Here is an 18,526-nt window from a genome sequence, read left to right on the forward strand (position 1 = left end):
AATAAAATAAATTAAAAAAAAACATAAAACTTATTCAGTAAATGCTGAATGAAATAGAATTTAGGTCACCCATGTAAAACTTGATACTTAAAACCTATTAGAGGAAAAAACAGTACATTTGGACACATGAAAATCTGCTGATTAATAACTGCATCACCTTCAGCAAAATACCATCCATCAGAACCTCAAGTTTATCATTTGAAATGCATGTATGTAGCTACCCATCCTGTCCGTACTGATGTCACAACTAAACTAATACATGTGAAAACACTGAGAAAATTATAAATCACTATGCAATTTATTCAGTGCCAACTGCCCCATACATTATTGATTTTTAGTAAAAATAAACTCATACCTAGATCTGTTAGGAATTCATTTATCTACTAAAACTTTTAGGCCAAATAAATATGTTTGTCATTCAGAATGTGAACTTACTTATTATTAATCAGAAAACAATATTTTATTGTACAAAAAGCAGAGACTCTGAAATTGGACTTTTAGACTCATATTTCTATTTCATAATTTACTATTCACATCAGTTAATCTTCCTGAATGCTATCTTTTTCACTAGTATGCAAGAGCAGCTAAGAATAATAATGTTTCTCAGAACTTTGGGAAAGATAAAATATGTTATATATGAAAGTGCTCCACTAATTAGAATGTATAAAATTTAGTCTTATTATTAAGTTTTACATAGTTTGTTATTATAGGTTATCAGCAATCAAAATAATCTTCACTAATATAATGACTACTATTATAAAGCACTAGAATGTTTGTATGTATATTTTTAGAAATCTGTGAACCAACTTTAAAAGATAAATATTATTTTTCTAATTTACATCAGATAAAACTGAAGCCTAAAGACTTAAGAAACTTCTCCAAGTGTCCACAAATGTAGCAGACAGCAGAATTTGAACCAAGGATCATGGATATCAAGGCCACCACTCCTGACTTTCAAAATAAACTTCAGGCATCTTCCACTCCATGCCAGTAATATAGCTTTTAAAAGTCAGACAAGAAAAAACTAAATGGTTGTTTATTTCTTGTTGCATTAAATTAGAAATATTGGTATATGTTAAATATTAAATGCAACATTAAGTAGATTTCATATAATACATAAAAACTCTAAGCTGGAAACTATCAAGCTAGGATACACACACACACACACACACACACAATCCTCATTCCAGAGGGCATCATTGATAACTTCTTTAAATAATGTCCTTAAGTCTTATGTTCTTTACTTGTAAAACAGGATAATATTTATAATGTAACAGGTTTTTCCCCCTTACATTTTATTCTTGAGATGCATTATATAACATTAACTTTTCTCAAATATAACATATTTAGAAAACAATTTATATGTTATTATAAAGTATTTCAGAAACAAGTTCCAATTTGTATATGAATTATATTTAAAGTTGCATAATAAATAAAAATACACAGTAAACTTAAAATATCAAATAGCAAGTACCAAAATAAATTATGACAACCCAATGGTGAGTGTTAAGATAGAAAATGGGAGAATGCAGTCAAGGAATGCAAGCAAGGGGACAATAAAAAATGACAAGAATTCAATATAGCAAATTGTTAATGTAGTACCATAAAAGGCCAATTTTACCCCATTAGAAATATCCCCAGATGGTGAGACAAAGGTTAAGAAGAACTCTAAAGAACCTGCAGCTGTGGCGCAGAGGGTTAAAGCCCTGGCCTGAAGCGCGACATCCCATACGGGTGCCGGTTCTAATCTCGGCTGCTCCTCTTCCAATCCAGCTCTCTTCTATGGCCTGGGAAAGCAGTAGAAGATGGCTCAAGTCCTTGGGCTCCTGTACCCATATGGGAGACTGGAAGAAGTTCCTGGCTCCTGGCTCCCGGCTCCTGGCTCCAGATCAGTGCAGCTCCAGCCGTTGAGGCCATTTGGGGAGTGAACCGAAGGAAGACCTTTCTCTCTGTCTCTCCCTCTCATTGTCTGTAATTCTATCTCTCAAATAAATAAATAAATAAATCTTTTAAAAAATCAGCCAAGAGAAACTAGAATCCTTCTGTTTTCTTTTTAAGAAATATGGCAACTATAAAAAAGCATCAATAAGAACAGTTAAATTGCCAATAATTCAAGAATTCAGGGACAAATACTATCAGCAATTTGGTCTATGTTCTTCCATTCTTGTGTCTATGTATATGCATATAAAGTCTAACTTAATTTTTATTGTACAATTAGTAAAATTCTGTATTTTTTCACCAAACACATCAGATATTCATATAGTATTATAGGTATCCTTTAAAAATATCAAGTTTAAGAATTATCAATTCCATACTATGGCTTCCCCATAATTTATTAAATAGATACCTATCTCCCTTCAGAAATTACATTCAACTTCAGGCATTACTTCAATCGATGTAATTCAGAGAAACAAAAACTTGATACTCATTTAGCTTGTGAAGCCTTAGTACAGGTAAATGTATCACATTTGTTAGGCTTTTCAAAATGCTAAAACTATTTTAAAATTTGTATTATTGGATTCACAAAACTCCAGGATTTCTGAAATCTGGGTTATGCATCATCTCTCTTGCATTACACATATAAATCATGAATGGCTACCCTAATTCCTTAGATTTAACCCTTTTTCTTTTATTTTGATTTTGCATATTTGTACCTCTCTTACATCACTTTTCAACAATATGCTCTGCATTCTCTCCAGCTTTGCAGGTGTAGATGGCTTGATACAGATATGACTGCAAAGCTATGTGGTCATGAGCAAGAACCCTAATAACATATGAAATATACCCTTTTTGTTAATTTTTAAAATCATTTTGTATTTTTTAAAAAGTTGTATTTGGTTTAAATACATTAGAAAATGCAATTTTATTATTTTTATCTTCAAAAAATAAATAAAAATTATCCCATTGAAGAAATTTAGGTTGTTTCGTATTTTATGTTTGTCTGGTTAATAATAAACACCAAAATTTTGAAGATTTATATTTAGTTTGGATTCCTTCCTTAGGAGATGGTTCTAAAATGAGATGTCTGTATCAGGGGTTATCAACATTTTAAAGACTGTGGACATATATTGTCAAACTGCTTTTCCAAAAGATTATACATCTTTATATTGCATTAATTTGTTATCCTTTTCCACCTCTAGCTTTACACTTCAAGAACTTGGTAACTTCAGTAAATACTCAGAATACATTTATAATTCCTTTGTAATTTACTATTTCAATATTTAAATGCCATAAGTTGAATGTCTTTGAGAGTATGTCAAAATGAAATCACAAGTATATCAAATCCTACTTAATCTACAGTTTAAACAGCTGTAACTATCTCCACTAAACTTCATCATAATTATACTTAATTCAGAACTCCAGAAGGAAGAAAAACAAGGAGAAGGAAGAAGAGGTAGAGAAGATGGGAGGAAAAAGAAACTAAGAAAGATGCTTACATCAGAAATTCTAAGATTTGGAGTATTTGGAGATCAGAAAATAATACTCCAACATATGCTGCTTTGGACTTCAAAATGAGAGCATCCAAGGAGCAGCAAAAGCAGGGTAGGGTTTTGTCTAAAGTTCTTTAATCTACTGAAAGATGGGATCCAACAAAGAAGAAAACAGTGTGCTTCAATCACTTTACTGAAATTTTATTAACCAGGAGCGTTAAATGCCTTTCACAGAAAATGGAAAATGAAACACCACACGCAGACCTCAAAGAAACTTTTCCCCTGGCCATTGTCTCTTTTTAGGTATATTCATTTTCCTTAAGGATCACTTACTACCTCTCTGAAATTGCACACATCCCCCACTACTCTTTCCCCTCTATGAAGAGGGTATTCAAGCCTCAACTATATGTCTTTTTTTTTTAAGTTTCTTTTTTTTTTATGAACAGCAGTATTTATTTATGAAAAATAATTTTCAACCAATAAAAACTAGAAAATAAAAATTCCCTTAAAACAGAGGTTGGCAAACTAAAGCCCATGTGTCAGATCTGGCCCCTTGCTTGGTTTTGCATGGTCTGCCATTCAAGGATGTTTTTACAATTTGATGACAGCAGGTGGCACCGCGCCTAACTTGGCTAATCCTCCACCTGTGGCACTGGCACCCTGGGTTCTAGTCCCAGTTGGGATTCCGGATTCTGTCCCACTTGCTCCTCTTCCAGTCCAGCTCTCTGCTGTGGCCCGGGAGTGCAGTGGAGGATGGCCCAGGTCTTTGGGCCCTGCACCCACATGGGAGACCAGGAGGAAGCACCTGGCTCCTGGTTTCGGATCGGCGCAGCTCACCGGCGTAGAAGCCATTTGGGGGGTGAACCAACAGAAAAAGGAAGACCTTTTTCTCTGTCTCTCTCTCTCTCACTGTCTAACTCTGCCTGTCAAAACACACACACACACACACACACACACAATTTGATGACAGAGAGAACTACAAAAAAAAGAACCCTACTTGTCTCACTGGTAGATCTGTAGCATTAAAAAATATACTATTATCATTATATTTCAAATTTCATTAATAAAAAATTAGTTCATTTTTCCCCTTGTTGCACTCACATAAGTATGTAAATAATGTTCTTGGTTTTGCCTTTTGGCCTGCAAAGCCTGAAACAATGAGTCTCTGTTCTTTCCTGGTATCACAGAGTAGGAGGTATGGAAGCAGAGCAGAGTGGATCTATGACTCCATGTGTCCATTCTGCCACCCGGAAAGCTGCCTCTTTTCATGGTGGAAAGGTGAATTTCTGCAGCTTTGGAGATGCAGAAATACCTTCTTCTGGTGTCTCCTTAAGAATAAGAGAACCTTTCCTGGTAAATGCACGAACACATCTCTCCTGCTTCTCATTGGCCAGAGCTGGGTCACATGGCCTCCCCAGAATCAATTACTGATTTTTATAATGGCTTAGACTAATTAGGTTCTAGCTGTTGAGCTGGGAGTGGAATCAGCTTTCCTTGAAGCAGGTGATGGCATGCAGGTAGCCATCACCCATTTGAGGTTCTCAGAATGACTCTTTACATCAGACACCAAGAGAGAGTCTGTTTACATGGAGATCTCTTTCCATTTTGCTGTTGCTGCTGCTGCTGCTGCTGCTCCTGCTGCTTGCTGTCCCCAAGGGAAAAGAAAACTTAAGTTTCATATTTTGTATGGTTTCTACACCCATGTATATTCATTTTCTCCTGTTAACCTACCTATTGTCATTCAGTCTACTCAATTACTGAACTTTCACAGGGAAAGTATGAACTTGCCTACAGGAGTCATATAGATCTGAGGAGGAAAAACAGTAATTACACCCAAGGATATATGCTACCTTGGAATACTACTTTCATTTTGACTCTTTTTCTTAAACACTAAAATGGGAGAAATAACTTTATTAATTTTATTTTCTTTGACCTATTTATTTGAAAGAGACAGAAGGAGGAACACAGGGTTAGAGAGCATCCAACAGTTCACCTCCAAATGCCTGCAAAAGCTAAGGCTGAGCAGGGTTGAATCCAGGAGCCAGGAATACAATTCAAGTCCCCCATGGGGGTGGCAGGAACTCAATCACTTGAGCTTTCACAGATACCATGTAGACTCCATATTAAGGGGAGTCAAAATGCTAGAGCTGAGAACCAAACCTGGGTACCCCAGTGTCAGATACAGGCATCTTAACAACTATGCTAAACACATGTTCCATATCTCCTTTTCTAGGCTGGTATAAAGCTTATCGATGTGATGGTAAGAGGCAAACAGTTTGTGCTCAATAATAATAAATGATATTTTTTTTTCTTTTAGGATTATACAACTGATATTCTAATTGTACCAAAGTGATATAGAACAAAACCTATATAGAAACCTATATAGTTCCACTTTATAAAATTAAATTTGTGTACCAACAGTGAATAGTCTAATGAATGACATAATGCCTCAATATTCTTTTTGAAAATTGAGTAAATTTCTAGAGGCCAGCATTGTGATGCACTGGATGAAATAGTCTGTTTACATGTCAGCATCCCATATCAGAGTGTCAGAGTCCCCGCAGCTCTGGTTCTGATCCAGCTTCCTGCTAATGTGTCTGGGAAAGCAGTGGAAGACGGCCCAAGTACTTGTGTCCCTGACACCCATGTGGGAGACCAAGATGGAGTTCCAGGCTCTTGGCTTTGGCCCAGTCTTGGTCTTTGCAGCCATTTGGGGAGTAAACCAGAGGATGGAAGATCTGTTTCTCTCTGTGTTTCTCCCTCTGTCACTCATTCAACAAAATAGGAAAAATCTTAAAAACAAAATGCAGTAAATTTCTGGTTAAACATATCTTTATCTCTTTCCACATGCCCAACTAAAACAAGAATATAGAAATTTTATGAAAGTATGTGAAACAAAAGAAAAAAGAGCAGGAATGAGGCAAAAATAAGAAATTTCAAAGGCCTTTATGATGAAGAAGAGGGATGAAAAAATGGCCAACTACATTAGCAGAGCATAAGGTATAATTTAAGAAGGTTCAGAGGAAGATTTCTATGCAAAATAAGTTAATTTCATTATATATTTCCTGAGAGATCAAAACTTGGAGTACCAGATGTTATACAAATCAGGGGAGAACTTAGAGATTTCAAACGGAGACACTGGTTCAGTGTTTATGTAAGTTCCCTGTCTCTGTTTTACTCTTAAAAACCCATATTTAAGGGTTACTAATATGTGGGAAATGCCTTCAACATTAAAGAGACTTAAAGAAACAAACAGAAGAAAAAAGGGAATTAGAAGGAAACAAAGATAATACAGAAAGTTAGAAAGAGTTCAACAAAATAGAATTAATATGGTATACCATCAAACAAGAATGTGAGATCATAAAATATAAGTAATCATAAAGCAAGCTTTAATAAAAGTTACAATATAATTATTATAAAAGATAAAATCAAGGAATTTCTGAGACACAACAGAAATTGGGAAAAACAAGAAACAAAGAAAAAAAAAATCAGAGAATTTTTCAGGATGGCCATCATTTTTCCCCACAAGAGTTTCAGAAATAAAGAAATTAGAAGCTAGAAAATCCAAATAATAATTATAACAATAACAAGAAAATTACCAAACCAAAAGACCAACTTGAAAGGCACAGGTGAATGGAAGGGGAGAGGGAATGGATAAGGGGAGGGTTGCGGGTTGGAGGGACGTTATGGGGGGGAAGCCATTGTAATCAATATTCTGTACTTTGGAAATTTATATTCATTAAATAAAAGTTAAAAAAAAAGATTAAAAAAAAATTAAAAAAAAAAACTTGAAAAAAAAATTTCCTTAGAAAATAAACAGTAACTATCACAATGGCTTCTGACTTATCCACAGAAATCGTACAAGATAATAGAGACTTCTGAATGAGAGGAAGCTGCTATATTCTGCTAATCGATCAACCAAGTGTGAAAGTGAAATAAATAACTTTTCCTAGGCTCCCTTTCTGGAACACTACTGGATGCAGGTATCACCACTGCCTATTGTAACACAGCAGAACAATTCGAGGATGACAGTTACACCTGGCCTAAATGAAGCAGTTAAAACTGATCCAAGTATCAGAAGAGCCAGAACACGGATAACTCCAGGCCAAAAATGAAGAAAAATTAAGCCTCTGTCTGCAACACCGGCATCCCATAAGGGCACCAGTTCGTGTCCTGTCTGCTCCTCTTCTGATCCAGCTCCCCGCTATGGTCTGGAAAGCAGCAGAAGATGGCCCAAGTGCTAGGGCCCCAACACCAGTGTGGGAGACCCCAAAGAAGCTCCTGACTCCGGGCTTCAGATCAGCCCAGCTCCAGACATTATGGTCATTTGGGGAGTGAATGAACAGATGAAAGACCTTTCTCTCTGTCTCTCCCTCTCTCTGTCTGTAACTCTACCTCTCAAATAAATAAACGCTTAAAAAAGATAATCTTTAACTTAAAAAGTAAAGAAAAATTTTAATATATCCAATCAGTTATTTAATGAATTTGGTAATTTAAGAAGGCAATCGATAGCCACTTAGTAGGCCTGTTGTAGAACATTTGGACACAAATGTCAACAGATACACTAAGAAAGCAAAAAAAGTATATGATTTTTCCAGGATATTTATTTTATATATATGAGAAATGAAAAACAAGGTGTTGCAGCATATTAAGCCACAGCCCAAATGGCACAGCATCCTATATGAGCAATGGTTTGAGTCTTGAATATTCTACTTTTGATCCAGCTCCCTGCTATTGTACCTGGGAAAACAGCAGAAGATAGCCCAGTTGCTTGCACCCCTGCCACCCACATGAGACTGGGAAGAAATTGCTGGCACCTGGATCTGGGCTTTAGACTGTCCTAGCTCCAGTCATCTTGGTCTTTTGGAGAGTGAACCAGTGGATGGAAAATCTGTTTCTCCCTCTATCTAGCTGTAACTCTGCCTTTCAAATATATAAATTTAAAAAAGAGCTCTTTTCCTCATTAATTTTATAAAGGTTGACCACTATCATGAAGGACAATAACTATTTGGACCAGAAAGTTCATGACTAACTGACTACTTCAGAGGAAACTAAATTATTGATGTTCTCCATCCTGGAAAAGCAACTGTGCCTAAGAGAAATTTGGCAAAAATAGCCAAACTGTGCAAGACCACTCCCGATGTCATCTCAGTATAATGATTCAGAACTCATTTTGGTCTTGGAAAGACAACAGGCTTTGGCATGAATCATGATTGGATTATGCTAAGAAAAATGAACCCAAACATAAACTTGTATGACATGGCCTGTATGAGAAGAAAAAGATCTCAAAGAAACAGTGAAAGGACCATAAGAACAGGATGAGCAAGGTCAAGGGAACTGCTAAGGCCAATATTGGTGCTGGCAATAAGTGATCTGGAGATTGGATAACAGCCAAAGGAGTAAAGCTTTTGCAGTGACTTTATCTACAGCGATTTTGCAAATTTTTCTTGGGAATTAATAAAATGTATAAACTTGCAATAAACAAAAGGTAGCCATTTTCAAACTTCTAATTTTTTTCCCTCCTGATAGCTCTCAGATTCTATACTTATTTCTCCATTTATACAACATATGTATTATCCACTGATGACTTGGTTTGTGGGTTGAGAATTTTAATTGATTAAAATCTCTCTCAACAGCCCCAGAAGCTTCCCTTAATTAGAAAGTTAGATCACATTTATTTGTTAAACTATTGGTTGTAACACTTATTAAGACATGTACTATGATTGTTTCTCTTTCTCTTTTTAAAGATTTGTTTGAGAGGCAAAGTTACAGAAAGAGAGGGAAACACAAAGAGAGAGAGAGAGAGATCTTCCACCCACTAACTCATTCCCCAAATGGCCCCAGTAGCCTATGCTGGGTCATTCTAAAGCCAGAGGCTGGAACTCCATCTGGGTCTCCCATGTAGGTTCCAGGGGTCCAAGGTCAGCTGAGATTCGAACTGGCACCCATACAGAATGCCAGCATTGCAAGCAGTGGCTTTATCTGCTAGACACCATACAGGCCCCAAATGGCTACCTCTTAAGAGTAGGACTGGATTAAGCTCAGCAGAATGAAAGAGACATTAAAGGTTTACTCGATTTTTTTTCATTTTAAGCATATATAATTATTAAAGGATGTTTATACAATAATTTCACAATGATTACTTAATGATGATTAATTTTTACAAATAAGTTAATAAAAGCAACCATGAAATTTTGTTCATTTTGAAGGTAAAATGAGAAAGAGAAAGATAGAAAAAAGGGGCTGAGGCAGGTACAGGGAGATAAAACAAATGAAGGAAAAGTGAAAGAGAAACAACATCGAGAGTAGTCATAAAACATCTTAGAAACCAGCTTTCTTAAAATGCTTTTAATTAAATGTAAAAGAGGTAATCAAAGTAACTTAACCTGATTGCTAATTAGTGTCTCTGGAATGAGTTAATTGTTGTACTATATTTGTAAATATGAAATAAGTATCAGTAAAATATAGCTAATTACCTAGATGGTATTTCTTCATTCACTCTCCATCAGCACTGTAATTTAACCTACTTCATCTTGTACATGAAGTCCACAGCTCCCTCAGCCAAGCACCCCGCCTCTAATTCCACTGATTTTTTTTCTACACTAATTTTTCAGAAGACCCTATCATTTTTTGAGATACTCCAGGCTTAAGAACTTGCAACAGGGGGTTGGACGTTTGGCACAGAAGATAAGCCATTGCTTGGATGCCCATATCTCATATCAGAGTGCACAAAGTCTTACTTCCAATAGTGGCTTCATCCCAGCCCATCACAATCTGTTGAGGAAATTTGGGGAATAAACCAGCAGATGATAGATCTCTGTCACTATCTTTACCTTTCAAATTTAATTAATTAATTAATTAATTTTAAACAAACTTGGCAACAATCCACTGCCTAGAGTTTAAAGTTTTCTGCCTGGCTTTGAAAGTCTTGACTCTACCTACATCTGCTCACATCCATTTACTTCCAAGGACAAGTCTGTTCCACTCACATCTCCTTTTAGCATTGTCCTTCTCCCTGACATTACTGGCTAAATGACTGCCTCAACAGTTCATGCTACTGGTCATCCAGAAAGTTTTCTATTTACCTCTTTCCTGTCTACCTGAATTGTCCCCATCTATCATCATAGTCCAGCTCAAGCCATATTATCTCTAAAATGCCTTCCTGAAAATCCCATGGCACACATACTTATACTTAACCTTTCTTTAATGGTTCTCAGAGTCTTCACTTCATGCTCCTGTTTTCTAATTTTGTATTATTTTCTCACTGCTTATTTTGATTCCCCATAATTATAAACAGTTGTGTGTGACAGAAAACACACTAAACTCTTCTATATTCCATAATGAATCAAATCATAAGTGGAGCCCGGTTAATGCTTTTTTGATTAATTGCTTTCAAAAAAGGAGTTTTTGTAAAATCCAGTGCATTTACATGCATAAGTCACATATTCAGGATATGTTGAATGACTGACTGATCAACCTGCTTTAAATTCACTAAATAAATATATTGAACTTATCAAGCTGTCAAATCCCTTGAATATTAACCTCCATATTACTTAAGAATCACCAAATTCAGACATAAATCTGTGCTTTAGCACATGTCAAATGTGTTTTCCCATATTTCAATTTTCTAATTTAGAAGAAAATAAATCAGAATGTAAAAAAGTTTTTAAAAGATCATTCAGATATACGGTAATCAAGAAAGTGTTACCAGAATTCATCACTAAATTCTCTTTATTATTTATATCTTGCTTCATTCTTAATTACAACTACATGGAATCAAAGTTAAATAGAATATGAACATCAGCAGGTATTCAGAAGAGGTGATTCACAAAATATTTCCTTGTAATTTATGTTAGCTGAATTTTAATATTTCAGATACTCAGAATCTGAAGTTAAAGAACAATATAGGAAAAGAAATAAATATTAGAAAAACTTTGATTTGAAGATGGCGGAATAGTGAGGGTGCGCACTGATAGCCCAGGAAAAGATAGTTTAATTAAAGTGCAGTTACTGTAGTCTCAGGGAAAGGCTTGAGAAAAAAAAAATTGCAGACGAAACTCTTTCGTATCTAGTGGATGTGACACTGAGGACCTACGGGGAGAGAAAGGACGCCCATGGCTTGGAAGCCCAGCCGCGGAGTCTGCGCACCAGCACTGAAAGAGGAGGTGAGGCAAAACCTCAGTAGCCTGAGAAATTGGCGGGGAAATGGCAAAGAGCCTAGAGGGAACAAGGCTTGAAGCCCCGCTGTGGAAAGTTCACCAGGCTGACTGGAAGAGAGAAAACAAATGAATAAATAAGGGGAACCAGCACATACATGAGCCTCTCTCTCCACTCACCTTACAAAGCCGAGCAAGACAAAGAGCAGGTGCCATTTTGGACATACATAAAGCAGCGCCCGCCATCGGCCAAGCAAAAAAACCTGACTCTGGTGGGGAGAAATAACAGGAGGTTAGGAGCTAGTGAAGGTATGTAGCTAATGAACTGAGACTGTGAAAATCTGAGGGTGGGCAAGAGAACTCAGGGAGTATACAAACTCAGTAACCTTTGCAACCCGGTGGGAGACTGAAGAGAAATTAGAGACAACACTGAGGGCTGCACAGACCCTCTGTGTGGTCCTTGAGGTAGAGCAGATAAATACACACAGGGGCCAGATTTCATACATTGACTACCCTCAACTCCGCTCAGCTGTGCAGAATTACTTCCCTTCTGAGTCAAAAAAAAAAAAAAAAAAAAAGAGAGAGAGAGAGAGAGAGAGAGAACAACCTGGGTGTGTCACCTTTGGCACACCCTTAACCCTGAAGAACCAAACAGAGCTCTCTGGCCACACCCATCACAGCCTCTAAGGATCCATCAAAAGCAGACAGTCCACTTAATCTAGAGTCATAGTATAAAAAGAAAAACCACTACCACAAAGAAACCAAAGAATATCTCCACAATGCCAAACAACAAACGCAGAAACTGAGGTAACAAGAACAAGGAAGACACTATGATACCCCAAATGAACAACACACCCCAATTCAAGATATGAAGATGATAAGATAGAAAAAATGCAAGAAACAGATCTCAAAAAATTTATAAGAACATTAAGAAGTTCTCAAAAACAAATTCTTGAACTACAGAAATCCTTATTGGACAGGATAGAAAATCTCTCTCCTGAAAATGAAATCTTAAGGAGGAATCAAAATGGAATGAAGCAACTAGTAGAACATGAAACTGTGATAGTCCACTCTGCCTGTCAAAAATTTAAAAAAAAAAATAGAAATCATAATGAAATGAAGAATTCAGTAGATCAAATGGCAAACACATTAGAGAGCCTTAAAAACAGAATGAGTGAAGCTAGAAAATATCTTTGGGAAAATGGCAGGGCAAAGTTACTACTTATCAATAGTCACATTGAATGTTAATGGACTCAACTCTCCAGTTAAAAGGCACAGACTGGCTGAATGGATTAAGGAACAAAACCCATCTATTTGCTGCCTACAAGAAACACATCTTTCCAAGAAAGATGCATGCAGACTGAAAGTGAAAGGTTGGAAAAAGATATTCTATGCCAACAGAAACCAAAAAAAGCAGGTGTTGCCATATCAATATCAGACAATATAAACTTTAACACAAAAACTGTTAAGAGAGACAAAGAGGGACACTATATAATGATTAAGGGTTCAATTCAACAGGAAGATGTAACTATTATAAATGTATATGCACCTAATTACAGGGCACCGGTTTATTTAAAAGATATGTTAACGGACTTAAAGGGAGACTTAGATTCCAATACAATAGTACTGGGGTTTCATACTCCACTCTCAGAAACAGACAGATCAACCGGACAGAATATCAACAAGAAAATAGCAGATTTAATCGACACTATTGCCCAGATGGATCTAACAGATATCTACAGAACTTTCAATCTACATTTAAAGATTTTACATTCTTCTCAGCAGTGCATGGAACCTTCTCTAGGACTGACCACATACTAGGCCATAAAGCAAGTCTCAGCAAATTTAAAAGAATTAGAATCATACCATGAAGCTTCTCAGACCACAGCAGAAGGAAGGTGGAAATTAGCAACTCAGGAATCCCTAGAGAGTATGCAAACACATAGAGACTAAACAACATGCTCCTGAATGAACACTGGGTCATAGAAGAAATCAAAAGAGAAATCAAAAAATTTCTGGAAGTAAATGAGGATAACAATACAACATAGCAAAACTTATGGGATATGGCAAAGGTAGTGTTGAGAGGAAAGTTTATAGCAATAGGTGCCTATATCAAGAAATTGGAAAGGCACACAAATAAATGAGCTCTCAACACATCTCAAGGATCTAGAAAAACTGCAGAAAACCAGACCCAAATTTAGTAGCAGAAGAGAAATAATTAAAATCAGAGAAGAAATCAACAGGATTGAATCCAAAAAAAATTACAAAAAGTCAGCCAAGCGAAGAGCTGGTTTCTTGAAAACAATAAATAAAATTGACACCATTGGCACAACTAACTAAAAAAAGAAAAGACCCAAATCAATAAAATCAGAGATAAAAAAAGGAAATGTAACAGCAGACACCACAGAAATAAAAATAATCATCAGAAATTGCTACAAAGAGTTGTATGCCAGCAAACAGGGAAATCTATCAGAAATGGACAGGCTCCTAGACACATGCAATCTACCTAAATTGAAGACATAGAAAACCTAAATAGACGCATAACAGAGAAAGAAATTGAAACAATAATAAAGGCCCTCCCAACAAAGAAAAGCCCAGGACCAGATGAATTCACTGTTGAGTTCTACCAGACATTTAAAGAAGAACTAACTCCAGTTCTTCTCAAACTATTCAGAACAATCGAAAAAGAGGGAATCCTCCCAATTCTTTCTATGAAGCCAGCATCACCTTAATCCCTAGGCCTGAGAAGATGCAGCACTGAAGAAAATTACAGACCAATATCCCTGATGAACATAGACATAAAAATACTCAATAAAATTCTTGCCAACAGAATACAACAACACATCAGAAAAATCACCTACCCAGACCAAGTGGGATTTATCCCTGGTGTGCAGAGATGGTTCAATGTGCACAAATCAATCAATGTGATACACCACATTAACAAACTGCAGAAGAAAAACCATATGATTATCTCAATAGATGCAGAGAACGCATTCGATAAAATACAACACACATTCATGATGAAAACTCTAAGCAAACTGGGTATGGAAGGAACATTCCTTAATACAATCAAAGCAACTTATGAAAAAACCACGGCCAACATCCTATTGAATGGGAGAAAGTTGGAAGCATTTCCACTGAGATCTGGAACCAAATAGGGATGCCATTCTCACCACTGCTATTCAATATAGTCTGGAACTTTTGCCAGAGCCATCAGGCAAAAAAAAGAAATTAAAGGGATACAAATTGGGAAGAAAGAAGTCAAACTATACCTCTTTGCAGATGATATGATTCTTCATGTAGGGGAGCCAAAGAACTCTACTAAAAAACTACTGGAACTCACAGAAGAGTTTGGCAAAGTAGCAGGATATAAAATCAATGCACAAAAATCAACAGCCTTTGCATACACAGGCAATGCCACGGATGAAAAAGAACTTATAAGATCAATCCTATTCACAACAGCCACAAAAACAATCCAATATCTTTGAATAAACATAACCAAGGATGTCAAAGATCTCTATGATGAGAATTAAAAATCTTAAAGACAGAAATAGAAGAGGACACCAATAAATGGAAAAATCTTCCATGCTCATGGATTGGAAGAATCAACATCATCAAAATGTCCATTCTCCCAAAAACAATTTATAGATTCAATGCCAATCAAGATAACAAAGACATTCTTCTCAAATCTAGAAAAAATGATGCTGAAATTCATATGGAGACACAGGAGACCTCAAATAGCTAAAGCAATTTTGTACAACAAAAACAAAGCCGGAGGCATCACAATCCCAGATTTCAGGACATACTACAGGGCAGTTGATACCAAAACAGCATGGTACTGGTACAAAAACACACGGATAGACCAATGGAACAGAATAGAAACACCAGAAATAAACCCAAACATCTACAGCCAACTTATATTTGATTGAGGATCTAAAAACAAGGACAGTCTATTCAATTAATGGTGCTGGGAAAACCGGATTTCCACCTGCAGAAGCATGAAGCAAGACCCCTACCTTACACCTTACACAAAAATCCACTCAACATGGATTAAAGACCTAAATCTATGACCCGAAACCATCAAATTATTAGAGAACATTGGAGAAACCCTGCAAGATATTGGCACTGACAAAGAATTCTTGGAAAAGACCCCAGAGGCACAGGCAGTCAAAGCCAAAATTAACAATTGGGATTGCATCAAATTGAGAAGTTTCTGTACTGCAAAGAAACCGTCAGGAAAGTGAAGAGGTTACCAACAGAGTGGGAAAACAATATTTGCAAACTATGCTACAGATAAAGGATTAATAACCAGAATCTACAAAGAGATCAAGAAACTCCACAACAACAAAACAAACAACCCACCTAAGAGATGGGCCAAGGACCTCAATAGACATTTTTTCAAAATAGGAAATCCAAAGGGCCAACAGACACATGAAAAAATGTTCAAGATCACTAGCAACAGGGAAATGCAAATCAAAACCACAATGAGGTTTCACCTCACCCCAGTTAGAATGGCTCACATTCAGAAATCTACCAACAACAGATGCTGGCGAAGATGTGGGGAAAAAGGCACACTAACCCACTGTTAGTGGGAATGCAAACTGGTTAAGCCACTATGGAAGTCACTCTGGAGATTCCTCAGAAACCTAAATATAATCCTACCATACAAGCCAGCCACCCCACTACTTGGAATTTACCCAAAGGAAATTAAATCGGCAAACAAAAAAGCGGTCTACACCTTAATGTTTATTGCAGCTCAATTTACAATAGGTAAGACCTGGAATCAACCTAAATGCCCATCAACAGTAGACTGGATAAAGATATTATGGGACATGTACTCTATAGAGTACTATACAGCAGTAAAAAATAATAAATAAAAAATAAATAAATAAAAAAAAACAATGAAATCCAGTCATTTGCAACAAAATGGAGGAATCTGGAAAACATCATGCTGAGTGAAATAAGCCAGTCCCAAAGGGAAAAATATCATATGTTCTCCCTGATCGGTGACAACTAACTGAGCACCAAAAAGGAAACCTGTTAAAGTGAAATGGACACTATGAGAAATGGTAACTTTATCAGCCATTGCCCTGAATGTTGGTGAAGAACTTAATATGTTATCCCTCTTAGTATTTTTCTTGGTTGTTCTACTTAATACTATTGGTTGAATTCTGTAATTAATAGTTATTCTTAAGTTTTGAAACTTAACCGAAAAGCGATCCCTGTTAAATATAAGTGTGGATATGAGAGAGGGAAGAGACAAATAATTTGGGACATGCTCAATCGAACTTGCCCCAAAAGGTAGAGTTAGAAACATACCATGGGATTCCAATTCAATCCCATCAAGGTGGCAGGTACCAATGCCATCTCACTAGTACAAGTGATCAATTTCTGTTCACAACTGATCATCATGGTAGGACTAAGAGTCAAAGGGATCACATAAACAAGACTAATGTCTTGAAAATACTAACCGATAGAAAAAAAAAAAGAGAGAGAACGATCCAACATGGGATTCGGGACACACAGCAGACTCATAGAATTCCAAATGTCCTAAACAGCACTCTGGCCTCAGAATCAGCGCTTAAGGCATTCAGATCCAGCTAAAAAGCCCATGAGGGTATTTCAGGCATGGAAAGCCAAGACACTGGCCAAAAAAAAAAAAAATGAAATGAAATGACCTAAATGAAAGATATCTGCGAGTAAGATCCCAGTGGAAAGAACAGGTCATCAAAGAAGGAGGTTTCTTTCTCTGAAGGGAGGAGAGAACTTCTACTTTGACTATGACCTTGTCTAAATATGATCAGAGTCAGCGAATTCAAAAGGTTTCCATAGCCTTGGCAACTCCTGACAAGAGCCAAGGGTTATTACTGATGCCATAAACAAGAGTGCCAATTTGTTAAGTCAACAACAGGAGTCACTGTGCACTTACTCCTCATGTAGGATCTCTGTTGTTAGTGTGCTGTACATTGAGATTTAATGCTGTAACTAGTACTCAAACAGTACTTTATACTTTGTGTTTCTGTGTGGGTGCAAACTGTTGAAATCTTTACTTAATATACACTAAATTGATCTTCTGTATATAAAGAGAATTGAAAATGAATCTTGACGTGAATGGAAGTGGGGAGGGAGAGGGAAAGGAGAGGGTTGCGGGTGGGAGGGAAGTTATTGGGGGGGGGGAAGCCATTGTAATCCATAAGCTGTACTTTGGAAATTTATATTCATTAAATGAAAGTTAAAAAAAGAAAAACTTTGATTCTACCAGATACAAAATCAAATATGAAGTACAACAAATATGTATCCTAAACAGAAACTTGTCATTCCAGTTATCTGAGACATTTTAATTTAATTCTCTACTTCTACGCTCATAAGACAAAAGGAATATAGGTCACAGCTATTAAAAGAATAAAATTAGGCTGAATTTTCCATAGACAAATGAACAACATTTATGAATGAGATAACCCAAATGTAAAGTCCCTAGCCTCATACTGTACCTGGCCCTAGCACCAGTTTCTCAAGAGCCACACTGTGTTACTGAGAAAAGGCTTTGTCTTAATGCAGAAGAACCAAATCTGTCACAGTTACTAGAGATCTGCATAAATATATTAAAGGAAAACAGAACCCCAATTGGGCATGTTGGCATGAATAGAATAGAGGAGTTTACACCCCTCTGTAGAAACAATTAAAACAATTAAAGTTTTTCTTGTCAAAAAGCCAACTTCAAGTGTTGTGTGTAAAATTCATAAGAAGTCTTCCTGCTAGAGTTAAATTTGACTACTGTAACTTTCATATTATAGTATTGTATTGTCCCACTTTCTCAGAAAGTGTGTGGACAATTACATTTAGTAACTTAAAGAGAATATTTGGCACAAGGAATTTGTTAACTTGCACGTTATGCATTCCTGCTAAGGTAATGTTATAGAACAGGTGCTGTCAGAGTCA

General features: G+C 36.4%; 1 protein-coding gene and 1 pseudogene across 4 annotated transcripts in view; one reads left to right on the top strand and one right to left on the bottom strand.

Moving 5' to 3' along the window:
• NAALADL2 (N-acetylated alpha-linked acidic dipeptidase like 2) overlaps positions 1-18,526 on the bottom strand; it is a 1,439,631-nt gene that overhangs the window by 1,315,469 nt on the left and 105,636 nt on the right. The window lies entirely within an intron of this gene.
• Positions 8,435-8,803, top strand: LOC138849336 (small ribosomal subunit protein eS24 pseudogene; annotated as a pseudogene).

The sequence above is a fragment of the Oryctolagus cuniculus genome, chromosome 4 (genome assembly GCF_051225735.1).
Source record: "Oryctolagus cuniculus isolate XC-2025 breed Fujian yellow rabbit chromosome 4, ASM5122573v1, whole genome shotgun sequence".
NCBI classification, from domain to species: Eukaryota; Metazoa; Chordata; class Mammalia; order Lagomorpha; family Leporidae; genus Oryctolagus; species Oryctolagus cuniculus.